This window comes from Ylistrum balloti, unplaced genomic scaffold (genome assembly GCF_031769215.1).
Source record: "Ylistrum balloti isolate Yb309-2 unplaced genomic scaffold, AGI_CSIRO_Ybal_v1 Utg370104, whole genome shotgun sequence".
Taxonomy (NCBI): domain Eukaryota; kingdom Metazoa; phylum Mollusca; class Bivalvia; order Pectinida; family Pectinidae; genus Ylistrum; species Ylistrum balloti.
Window position 1 is genome coordinate 254,949 of NW_026782129.1, and position 13,578 is coordinate 268,526.

A 13,578-nucleotide genomic window follows, 5' to 3' on the forward strand; every position below is an offset into this window, starting at 1 on the left:
GTGTACACATGTGAAAGTTAAGTTTAAGGTTAAAGTTATGGTGTGCACATGACGCAGGTAATATTTAGGTTAAATTTATAGTAACACATCTGGTACTTATGTTTAAGGCGTGTAGTGTCGTATTCGATTCGATATGTATGTTCTCAATTTCGCAAATTTCGTGCAAGATGTCAGCAACTGGCCGACAAACTTACAAAAGAGAGAGATGCTGGTTGATAAAAAGGGTGGGGAGGTTTAACGATTATCATAGTTATCTCATTGCGATATATTATATTTCTTTGTACGATTTAACGACGGGCGACTTTGATGCTTGTTAGTCTGCCTGTCGATTCAGTTTTTGTATACCTTACTCTCATTTGGGAATATTGAAGTATTTACATGGATTTAACAAGATTTAAATGGAGGCTGTAATCGAAGCAGAAAACACTTAGTCTTCCGGAACACCTGGTCTTATTCTCCTTGTACTTTTCCTTGAGTCTCCATGCAAATCTTGCTATGGTTTATATTGTGCGATAATAATACTGAAGTTGGTGTTTGGATTATGTTGACATGTTGATACTTTCTTTTTGTTGTTCATACAATACAGTGATTTATTGTGGACAGTAAAAAAGGAAGAATATTTATTTCATATGACGGATGTCAAACAAACTCTATGAGTGATTGAATATAATATTATTTCTTTTATTAATTGATTTTGTTTATATATTAACCTTTTTTACTTATTTCTATCTGTAATATAACTGCAAATTGATTGGGATGTTAACGAAAACTGTCAAATTTGGTAGTTTGGAATTTAAGTCAAATTATGATTATGGCTACGAATCTTTCTTGGTATAAGTTAACTTTACAGTATAAAGTCTTATTTTTCCTTTGCCAAAACAAACAATATTCAATACTTCAAGTTTTTTTTATGTGAAAAATAAGACCAATGAAATTTTGGTTATCATGACACAATCGATGTTCGAAAGACGGCCAGTGCTCATTGCGTGCGGATCGTATTTTAGGGTTGAAACGTAATCCAATTACCTTGTGCATAGTATAGCTTCTGGCAAACTGCAAATGACAAACAAATTGTTTTGAAATATCAAACAGTATTACAATACATTATATGTATTATCTCATTTATAATGTTTTATGTAGCTCTTCATTCATCGAACACTCAACAATTCATTAACAGGATGATGTCATATCATTTGCAAAATGTTACACGTGCTATTTCTATAAAGAAAGGGAGAAATCACGTGATCAGTTTTAAACCTTTGATTTCACAATGTTAATCTATTCTTTAAAGTTAAATGTGGATTATTACACAAACGATCTTTTCTTAAATAACAGTTGACGTAATAAACAGCTAAATGTCCTGCATTTATCAACTGATCACGTGCGTGATAATAAGAAGATTCAAACTTGCACGTACGACAGATGTAACAGTGGTTGGTACTCACATTCGTCACAAAAACCACAGTACAATGGACAGTCATTCACAACACGATCATGGCCCAAAGAAGATGTCCAGGAACACAAGCCGATGTCCTGGTCAGCTTGTTTACATGTAAAGTAAGGCGGGTCCTCCTTGTTGACGCACATCAGCGTGCCGTTACCTGACATAAAGAATAATAAAAATCAAATATCGTCGGCCATGATGAAGTTAAGTGTACGATATATCATTTTTTTCTGATGGAAACAAAATATGTTGACCAAATCACTTAGTTCAATGAGGTATAATCAACAAAAATTCCCACAATACAGCGCTGTGAAGAAGTTCGTATAGCCAAATCAAAGGCCTACATACCCAGTGTGCACGGTGATGATAACAAAGCTGATGGACCTGAAATGAATGATAAAATGAGAGTTTAACAGACTTATATGTGATATTTTAACTACTGGATGAAACTACATCATACGTTTAAACATCCTTTACAGTTTGCCAGATTGACTCTCTATAGACTATGTAATTCTGCCTATATTTGTCATCAATATCATTTTACATGTGAATGTATTTTATGTGCTCTTTTAAAACCTTAATTTGATATTCCTCTAAATTTTCGAAAATACCCCAAAAAGGTTTTTTTTTTTTTTTTTTTGTTAAGTTATGCGCATCATTATTCACCACCTCAGCTAAAACCTAAAGCGAATCTTTGGAGTCGCTTTACGAATATATGATATTCATGAGGAAGATTGTCACCATGTTTAAACACTCTTGTGTGACGTCACATCTGAAGAAAAGGGCTAATGCGACTTTTTCAATGGTACTGTATCATAACAGCAACCACAAATGACATTACAACTGATTTCCATGTGTTTCTATCCACCCTGTGATGAACGTAGTTATCCGTTTCGGCAACCTATTTTATCTACTATGTCATTAAAAAGCACTACCCTTATTGACCATAATGATGATTTGATACTTCCCCGACACTTATTGTTCATGTCGATGATTTCATCATTAACGCTAGATATTTTTAAAGCCTACGGCTCTCTTCTGTTTTCTTTAAGCGATTCTAAGGGTATAGTAATGATATATTATGAAAAGTTATATTTTTGAAGAACTCTTAATAATTCAAATATAATAAAAAGTGACAGTGATAAGTTTTGTTGAATATCTCAAAAGATGTGAAGACAAACATCCCAGGTCCTGAACCATGGCCGTAAGCTCGTAGTTAACATTTGTCGCATATTTACTAGTATGTATTGTTGATGGTTCGGCAGTTGCAGTTGTTGTTGGGCTTGGAGTTGATGGTGCGGGCGTTGTAGAAGGTACAGTAGTGGTGGGTGTTTCTTAAGAGAAGTAAATTATCAGGTAATTAGCTTTTATGTAAAGCTGCCAAAACATAACCAGGATTTTACAAAGTAGTAGAAATGGTAACTACCAATATAGTTTTCAAAGAAATGTGCCTACCGAAACTTCGACTAATGTATAAAGAAACATGATACAAATTTTCATCAACAAAAGAATTTAAGCAATTTGTGGATTTTCTCTTAACAATGGCATACGTTCAGTTTCTAGATAAATCACTGTAGAATTTTCATCACGGATATCGAATGAATATGTTTTTAAAGCCAATTTTATTCGGGAAAACTCAAACTTTGTCTGGTCACTTTTTAAGTCGATTTGCCTGGTAAAAGTATTATTCCTTTAAACCTCATACGCGTTTTGACTATGTAGAATTTTCTTCAATGTCGATAAAATGCAAGTGAATATCAGAGATAAAAGACAAATGATTACAGTAAAGATATGTTGTTTCCTGGTTTTACATCAGATATTTACCGAACATCGCTGTCTCTTATACCTAACTCCTCTCTGTTCGACTTTACTCTTAGTTAAATATTCTATGTATAAAGTAAGCAATTTACCTATTGGAATTTGAAAGTTATATTCTGATGTTTGTTAACTTCGCATTGTAACATTTTTTCCGGAATTTTGGTACAAAACAAAGAACAAAAATACACACAACTCCGCCCCGCAATAATACAGACGATTACTAATTACTACTATATGAGGTATTGAGTTATAGTATTCATAATATTTACATTGTGATATTTATTCAAACGGTGGTATACTAGTACATCTTTTACAACACTTACCTGTTGAGGTGGTAGTAGATGTTTGAAGAGTATTGAGTAAATCCCCAATAAACTTTAACTGGGGTGAATCTATAAATAAAGATTTCATGTGTACTAATATCGTTACTAAAAAAATTAAAAAGAGAAATACAATCCATTTAAATCGTTTTTCCAACCTCGAATCTCCTTTACATAAAGTGATATGTGTGTTATGTTTCATTTAAAGATGATGGTATTGAATGTGGTTTAACTATTATTAACAATATCAATATGACGTACTTCCATTACAGAGATTGGCATGATGGCACGTTCTAATTCCAGACGTTTCCAAATTTTCCGGCTGGTCACAATGATGTCCTTGTACAGTAATATGATTGGAGCCCCACTTTAAAGGTAGACAGTAATTTTATTACAATTACGAGTTGATCTAAATTAAAATAACACGTGTACATTATGGTATATAAGGAATTTAAGAATGATATTTTATGTTGGTATTGGACCCGGACGTTAAAAGAGCATTGGATGTTATGTGAGGCAAGTGAGGAATCGGTCAGATTTCAGAGGCATTTTTGCAGAAACAATATAAAATATGACTGACAAAGCGGTAAAATATATATAATAGTGATATTTTGATCGTGATATCAATATACACCATACAACTATATCTAGAGTAATCAAAACATTAACCCATGTATATGCCGAGAGTAAGATAAACATACCATTAACACATATGCAGAGTGTGAGATAAATATACCATACATATGCCGAGATTGAGATAAACGTACCATACATCCAGACATGTGCTGAGTGTGAAATAAACATACCATACATCTATATATCGAGTGTGAGATAAGCGACCATGCATCCACATATATGTCGAAAGTGACATAATCATAGTAGACACCCATTCATATGCCGAATGTGTGATAAACTTGTCCTATACCAAATGGAAGGTAAACGCAACATACATCAATCCAGTCATATGTCGATTGTTAAAAGTACCATACATCCTTACATATACTGAATGTAAGATAAACTACAATACAACTGCCTATACATATGCCAAGAGATAAACTTGTCAGTAGTTAGATTAGAGTAACATACACCCATGCAACAGTTGATTATACATTCAACTTGTTAAAATTCCATTGATATGACGAGTGCGAGATAAGCACGCTCTATATAAGTCGAGATAGGAAAACACTTACCATACATCCATACGTATGTCGAACGTGACCATCATGGAAGTGAGTCTCGTTGAAACAAACCTTTACAAAAGACGTTTTTTAAATTATGCTCTTGTGTCAAGATTTTATAAATTCGTCTGTGTCAGGTGAATATTTAGTTAAGCCGTGGGAAAATTATGTTTGGCACAGTAAACAATGTAAGATAATACACATAAATACACAAGTTCAGAAAAAGAAAGGTTCCAATTTTTATCAAATAACTTGAAAAATACCATACAATTATAAAGTAATTGATACTATTTTTGTTGTATAATATGCAATCACCTAGGTAAATTAAATGTCGTTTTAATCATTTATGTTAATTTTAAAGAACGAAACAATGAAATTATTATAAAAGTATAGATAAGAAAATGCTGGACACATGAAGATCAATCAATATATAAGACATTTGTTTGGACAGTTGTAACATGATCTTACAGCACGAAGATGACAGGCGATGACGGTATTACACTGACCAAAGAGGTTGTGTTCAGAACATCCAAAACATAGCTTCACCTTGCTGTTTAACGCCTTGCTGAGAGAAGTTATTGCTAAAATTATAAACAGATGCATTGAACTTTGACTTGTAGTTGTAAATATACCGTAGTTCTCGCCAATCTCGCGAGAATTTACTTTTTGGTAGGTTTACAACCACAAGTTTAGAGAGAGTGGCGGCCATTGTAAATTTGCTGGAAAGAAAAGTTGTCGAGGAAAATGAATGGAAATGCATGTACCTGGTAATAAAATTTAATTGTTATCGCTATCCACCTTTACAGGTGTCGCTAATATATCCTTTTTTATATAGGGAGGAATTCTGACTATCGTTCCGCTACCACGGAAAAATAAAATGACTGAAATCTAGGGTGTTCACTGGGAAAATTTCTGTTGATCATACTGCCAAGCCAAAGATCAAAAAAACACTTCTTAGTGTCGTTGTGTTGAACAACAATAAGATGTCAATGTATTCTTTGATATCCCGTTGTTCAATCAAACCTGTAATGCAGCTTTAAAACATGATAACCGTTTATCCTCTACTGCTTTATCTATATTACGAAATGATGATTTTTGGTATTTTACTGAAGACATGGAATGTTAGCTTTTTGTATATGCTTGGTAACATCTCTTAATTTAGTTATGTTAATGTGCACGTGTTAATCTACGATGTTTTACTTACTTACCGACTGTGCTTACTGGATTTACTCCAAGATCTATAACATATAGATGAAGCATATCTAACAGTGTGTTTAGTAACTATATTTCACGAATACGTATAATAGTTCGATATCTGCCATGCGCATGCAACTGAAAACGCCATTTTAATCATGTTTATTTATTTCATTTGTTAATTTATTAAATGAAATGTTATCTTAGTTTTTATTATTTGAATTCTTTAAACGAGTTCTTTTTCAACTAGTGAAAAATACATTTTTTAGATGTTTCAGTTGATATTTCTCTTTATTTCATGGGTAAAAGAGAAATAAGTTATTCTTAAGAGCAAAGGTTGTAAGAGCCAATTAATTGTGGGCAAAAATATAGGAAAACACCATACTGATGAGAAGGTGAAAATCAAACTTCAACGAAACAAATATGTAATAAAACCTATTTTCTGTGAAATGACATTTAAAACTAAAGGTGACTGTTGTTGATAAGATCGTGTGGAACAGATCGCCTATGTATAGAAAGTCAAAAAATGTAATTTATATCGACGAATTTGAATAGAGATTAAAGACTTGTTATTGTACAATGATAAACATTTCGTGCAGCCTAAATGTCATCACAGTATGCAATGAAGTGAGACAACGTGAAATGCGAGGGTACATTGACACGTGATCACGCGACTACTAGTAACAGTAACAATTGATGTACCTGACGTAGGATTTTCTACTAAACACTAGTTGTTACCTTAAAAGAACAGTGTGTGCAACCAGAAGAAAATAATTCCAAAGTAGATTATCGAACCTTACGCTGAGAGGAAAGTTATTATATATTCATTTTACGTAAAAACTATATCGAACTAAGCATGACCAGCATACAATTCGCATCAAGGAAAATTAAAGAATTTATTAAAAAAAACAAATAAATAAAACCGAATATCTACAAAGAAAAATCTCTTTGCTTCACATCACTTCTGCCTTTTTTTTTTTTATTTCTTTCAAAACCTAGCATTATTTATGTGCACTATTCATCGTAAAGAGAAGTGTTGACAAACACATTTAAGCATATTGTTTTATATATATCGTTCAAATTGTATACGTACCTATTCTACAGTTTGGGTTGATCTCGGCAGCATCATGGCCATTGGCTGTAACCAAAACCATACAATTTAACATAAAATCCTTGAAAATAAGAATAATACCTTAGTTTTTTCCTGGGCTAAGGGCATGCGAATTTTATAATACTCCACTTTTAAATTTAACTATTGAATATCATAGTTTAAATAATCATTCTCGATTGTTATATTCCTTCGGCGTAATAGAAGAAACGACCATTCCAAATACACTGTTCTCTGACATGTGCTAATAAATACTTGTCTCCCTCGTGTAAAGAATGACATAATGAAGGTACGTTTAATATTATGTTTGAGATGTTGATCCAATATTTCCCTATGAGATGCTTTGTGAACTCTCTACTGTGGTGGGTGCAGATTGAGCACTGCCATAGTGAAGTGAACATAAAATTACACACATTTTATGTTTTGGTTTAATAGGAGTATATCCATGAAGAGGTAACTACATTCTAAACTTGAAAATGTTTCCAAATACTCACAACAATCTGGTATAGAGAAAATTTGTCCTGGAATTTAAAAGTGTAGAGAATTGTAAATATGCAATTTACTATAAGCATACAGGTTAAGAATTACAGCCCTAGTAAATTATCCCGACTGGTAACCTGCCCTGTTCAACATTATTTAACCATAACACATTCACTGTTCGCTTTACAGGTATCATTATAAATGCTTTACCTGGAAAATAATAAGTATTGTAATATGAGGAAGTATATCTGAAAAATGTCGATTTTTCTCCAGACACCAGTCTAAGATTGATAGGTCATACCATGCTGTTGTCACAGTTATTATACGATTATATGTCATCAGTGCAGTTTTCATAAAATTACCTGGTATATCTTTTCAATACAGTTACAGCACAACCACGTAATGTCAGTCATATTGTTTATATTGTATCTCAAGAGGTAACGTTAAAGAGGCTCTTTCATTTCCATAAAATGTTAAAAATAAAATAAATACCGAGGTTTCCCAAAGATTTTGCCAAATTTTGTCACCGAATTGGCTAATTGTTACCAACATATTTCAGCGAAAAAATCCAAATAGTCTTGAGTACACCTGATACTATGACAATATATTATGTAATGTTAACCTTGATCCTGTTGATCAACACAACTCCATTTATCAGTATTATTGCACTCAGAAAAACCAATGAATGCCACCATTCAGACATAATTTCTCATCGCTTATTTTGTTACGTTGGCATTTTTCTCAGCGTGTGATCTGAATTTGCCCGATTTTACAATATGACTTTATTATTGCCTCACTCGTGACATGAAAGCCCCCTACCCCGATGGTGGAATCGTAATCTTACCTGTAAAGATATTGTCACATGATTCTCGGCTCTGTGCTCCAATTAATACTAAAGAATAAAAAAGATAGTAGAAATCCGTGAAATGATACGCCTTACCGAAGGGTTAGACCTCCCTATGTATCTGTTGAGAAAACTGTTACTACATAAAAACGCCTGGCCTGTCAGATGAAAACAAATACTACATCCATATTGCCTGGACATACCAAAAAATATTACTAAACATCGTAAAGCCATTAAATAAATGAATAATCAGGTAAAGTATTACCTCCCTCGACGAAGAAAACGAATGTTTTTCAACATGATGAATAAACAGAATTTTGGAAATATGCTTCAGATATGATTATGGTTATTTACACTTTCGCAGCCCGTAAGTACAAAAGACCATAGTATGCAAACTGCTGTCATTAGCAAGTCCCACCATGTCGAAGCTGTCACATCATGGATCAGCTCGTACTCTAGATTGTATGATAATGGAAGAACCGTAGATAATAACCGTGACGTACATCACCGCAAGGGAAAAAGTATTTAGAAGAAAATGTTTAAATGAGGGATCCTCAGAGGAAAGAGTAGGACAATACTGTCAGTTGTAGGAGACTGATTCACATGTCACTGAATTGTTAATGCTCAGTTTCAAATGATATATATTTGGACTTGATATTCAGACTTGCTTGTTACCACTGGATACTAGTAGAATATTTTATAAAAACTAGACTAGCCTAAACGAGATGAAAATTTATATTTATGTGATCCATGTTCATTGTCAAGCAGACATCCAAAGCCGTATACCGCAGCAAAGGAAAAAGGCATCACCCAAAGCTGTATACCGCAGCAACGGATATAGACATCACCCAAATCTGTATACAGCAGCAGAGGATATAGACATCACCCAAATCTGTATACAGCAGCAGAGGATATAGGCATCACCCAAAGCTGTATACCGCAGCAAATGATATAGGCATCACACAAAGCTGTATACCGCAGCAAATGATATAGGCATCACCCAAAGCTGTATACAGCAGCAGAGGATATAGGCATCACACAAAGCCGTAAACCGCAGCAAAGGAAAAAGGCATCACCCAAAGCTGAATACAGCAGCAAAGGATATAGACATCAACCAAAGCTGTATACCGCAGCAACGGACATAGGCATCACCCAAAGCTGTATACAGCAGCAGAGGATATAGGCATCACCCAAAGCTGTATACCGCAGCAAATGATATAGGCATCACACAAAGCTGTATACCGCAACAAATGATATAGGCATCACCCAAAGCTGTATACCGCAGCAGAGGATATAGGCATAACCCAAAGCTGTTCACAGCAGCAGAGGATATAAGCAGACACCCAAAGCTGTACACGTAACCCAGGATATCAGCATACATCCTAAGCATTCTTCAGCAGGAGAGAATACAAGAAGACACCCAAAGCTGTACACGTAACATAGGGTATCAGCATATATCATAAACCTTCTTCAGAAGAGGATACCAGTATACACCCAAAGCTCACTTCAGCAGGAGAGTATACAAGCAAACAGTAGCAGAGGATATAAACATACACCCAAAGTTGTCTTCAGTAGAAGATGATTCAAGGACATATCCAAAGTTTTATACAGTAGTATAGGATATTAGCATATATCCTTAGCCTTCTTCAGCAGGAGAGAATACAAGCAAATAGAAGCAGAGGATATAAACATACACACAAAGTTGTCTTCAGTAGAAGATGATTCAAGCAGATATCCAAAGTTGTACACATTAGCACAAGCTCACCTCAGCAGGAAGGAATGTATGCATACATTAGAGGCTGACTTCAGTAGGAAATACAAACATACTCATAAAGACAAATCTGGTTACATATGTACAGGTCTGGCCTTAAAAGGGAGACCATGGAGTGGAAATAACAGCTGAATCATTTAATATTGAGATATAGCGCTAAACAATATTTTCCAATAAAAAGGTCATATTTTCATCGATCTGCATGCCTTGAATCTGTATTTAACCGTCTCTCTGGACATCTATATCGGAGGTCATGACAGAAGTAACAATATATTACATCAACTGCGACATGTACCATAGCTAAAATTGAAATCATCAGATTTATACAGCTCAGTTATTAAAGGTTCTGTTAGTTACATCCAGTTAAACAAAATGAAATGGTCGGTGCAAAAATGCTTTTTTTCATTTTTCAAACATTTTTAACATGTTGAAAACAAACCGTCCTCTTACCGGAAATAAGGATCAGCACTGTCCTGGTGCAAATCGTGACAGCAGACATGCCTTACCACTGTGGTCGTGTGTTTGTGTATATGGCAGTGTTACGCCGGATATATTGGTCGATGTCTTGTCTACTTGATAGTGACCTACATTTGTTAACAATAGATCTGATAATTTAGACCCTGAGCATCACTGACAAGGACTAAACAGCTTATCTTATTTTGAATTCACCTGTGTCTTTTGTAAACCTTTGAATCCTCGAAGAATTCGGCCATCAACAATTTCTATGAAATCCGTTGTAGTTTTAACTTATCTTGATATGTACTTCGGTCAATCCATAATAGTTACATACTGAAATGTTTTTTCAATTATACATTATTACATTGAAACCCTAGTAAAACGAACATAAGAAATAGTAACGACTTTATGTAAACGTCACGGCTTTCAATACGAGTAGCTGCTTATCTCGTGCCCTACCTGAAACACCAATTGTGATTTCAGTGAATCACTGTTTTAGATCTTCAAAGTTTACCATTATCGTTGTGTTTTACACTCATAGTGTAGTAAGCATTAACGAAACACAAAACGTACAATAGAATACTGACAATAAAACGAATCTTTTTATTTTAACTTATTCTATTCGTTGAACAAAAATACAGCCATTAACATAAAATCCACTATATATATAATTAAACTTATCAGTCCAAGAAACATTTGCTAGAAGCTGTCCCTCCCTACCACGCTCCAAGAGTCCATTAGTTGTGAGACAGTTGTGAAAGATTAATTCTCATTTCTTATTTTTTACAGTCAACTATGTTTAAGTGGAACAGGTTGTTGTACATGATTCCAGGTAAAGGTAGTATGTGATTTATGGTAAATAGAAGAACATAATCTATGATAAATATCATAATCTATGGTTAACAGAAGTACATGATAATCTATAGTTAACGGTGGTGCAAAATCTATGCAGAAGTACATAACATATGGTAAATAGAGGTTAGTTATCAATGGTAAATCCAGAAAATGGCTATTAAGTAATATTATTACAACCCTAAAAGGCGATATGGATACTGCTGCACAACTATGGCATCACAAAAAAACATAAGCCATGTTTGCGAAATATTATACTTGAAACATCAATGATAAGGAAAAAAATCTTCATATCTAAGGATCTACGCTATCAATATTTGTATACAATCCTGAGACTTGTTATCATCTGTTTGTTATGTTAGAATTTTCTTATATTCAAGAAAGGGGAGTTTGTTTGCAAAACAACTGTGTAAAATCGAATTCATAATCGCCTAAAACAAATCCTTGCTCTTTCTAGAATTTTCTCGGTTTTGTTGGTGACAGACTGGTTATAAATGCCAAGTAAGTTTACATTAAATGATATGTGATTCCATCTGATTTGTTAGATTTACAGATCAGTTGACTTATCTGACTGCAAAGTTCTAAAAACTGTCAGTGGTCTTAAGCCTTTTCTGCGTGTAACATAAATACGTCATTGGAATTTCAAAAAGTTGATGTGTAAATCTTTCTTTTGTGCATATTTTCAAGTAGTTTTATTGACTTTGAGTGTGGGATTATGATTGAAGATTGTATAAAAGACACACCTCTTTATACAATTTAGAGTTAATTACAGTAAAGCCAAACAATAACCTAAACTTCATCATATAGTTGTTTCGTCCGTAGAAGTCTCGTCAGTGGTGCTAGCCTTTGATTGAATAATTTCGTAATTTTCATATATCTAGTCATTTAAGAGTGACATCAAGTACATGTGTTTATTCTAAACGATGTCACCATTCGGATGAATTAAACCGTGGCATGCGGGTTACGTCAAACCTCATCAATGTTTACCACATGCAATCTCGATTATATAAAAGACAAAAATAGGACTAGTATCTTTAGTACAAATATAAAGATGGATACAGTAGAGACAAACAATGAATTACAGTAGAGCCAAACAATCAATTAAACTGAATCATAAGCTGTTTCCTCCTTCTAGGTCTCGCCAGTGATGCTGAGGGAAATGATTCACGATCAAGATCTAGTTATTTACTATTCATAACGTAGAAATTAATGAATCAAGATTATCAAACATTTTTATGTGCTTTTTGTCAATTGTTTAACTTTACTCCGGGAATGTTATGCCCAAGCTGTTTATGACATCTGGTATGTAGGTAAGTTGGTTTACCTGTATAATGCTGGAATGAACTTATATGTCGTGTAAATACTGTGGGCCGGTCATGATTGACGCAGCTCTGTATTGTTTTCATTGCGTGTACATTGTCCTGAGAACACGATATCTATTGTAAATGTGGCGTGTATGAAGGGTAATATACCTTTCAAGGATGATGAGGTGGAAAGTTCACATCATCGCGTAGGGAAACACCGTCGCCCATCTTCCAAGCTAAGACGTAAATTGTGACTATATGACCTTTGCAACAACGACGAATACCGTGATAGACCTTCTAACTTTGACTCGGACAAGGAATGATGGGAGATTATTTATCGTCTCATGGCCAACACATGTGAAAACAATACAGTCCTCCTATTTCCGATAACAGTAACTTTATACAAGACGACCTCGACAAAGTCAATGTTTTAAACAGTTGCTTCACCTCACAAACTACTATTAACGACATTAATGTTGATCCTTCTGATCTACACATATCTATAGTCAATTTCTTTTTGACATTTTTATATCTCGACAAGCTGTACTTGACGTATTACATTCTCATGGCTATTGGTCCTGATATTATATACCTTCAACAAAGCAGTCAATGTCCATAGCTACTCTCTTCAAACTTTATTCAATCCTTTTCTCACTACTTGCATTTTTTGTCCGTTGCCATGGAAGAAGACATAAATATATTAAGAAAATACCAACATGACAACAATAATTCAAACTCAAATTCCATAAAGCTAAGGCAAAATATGAACAAAAGAAAGATTTACGCGTAGACTCCTGAGACAGTACAAG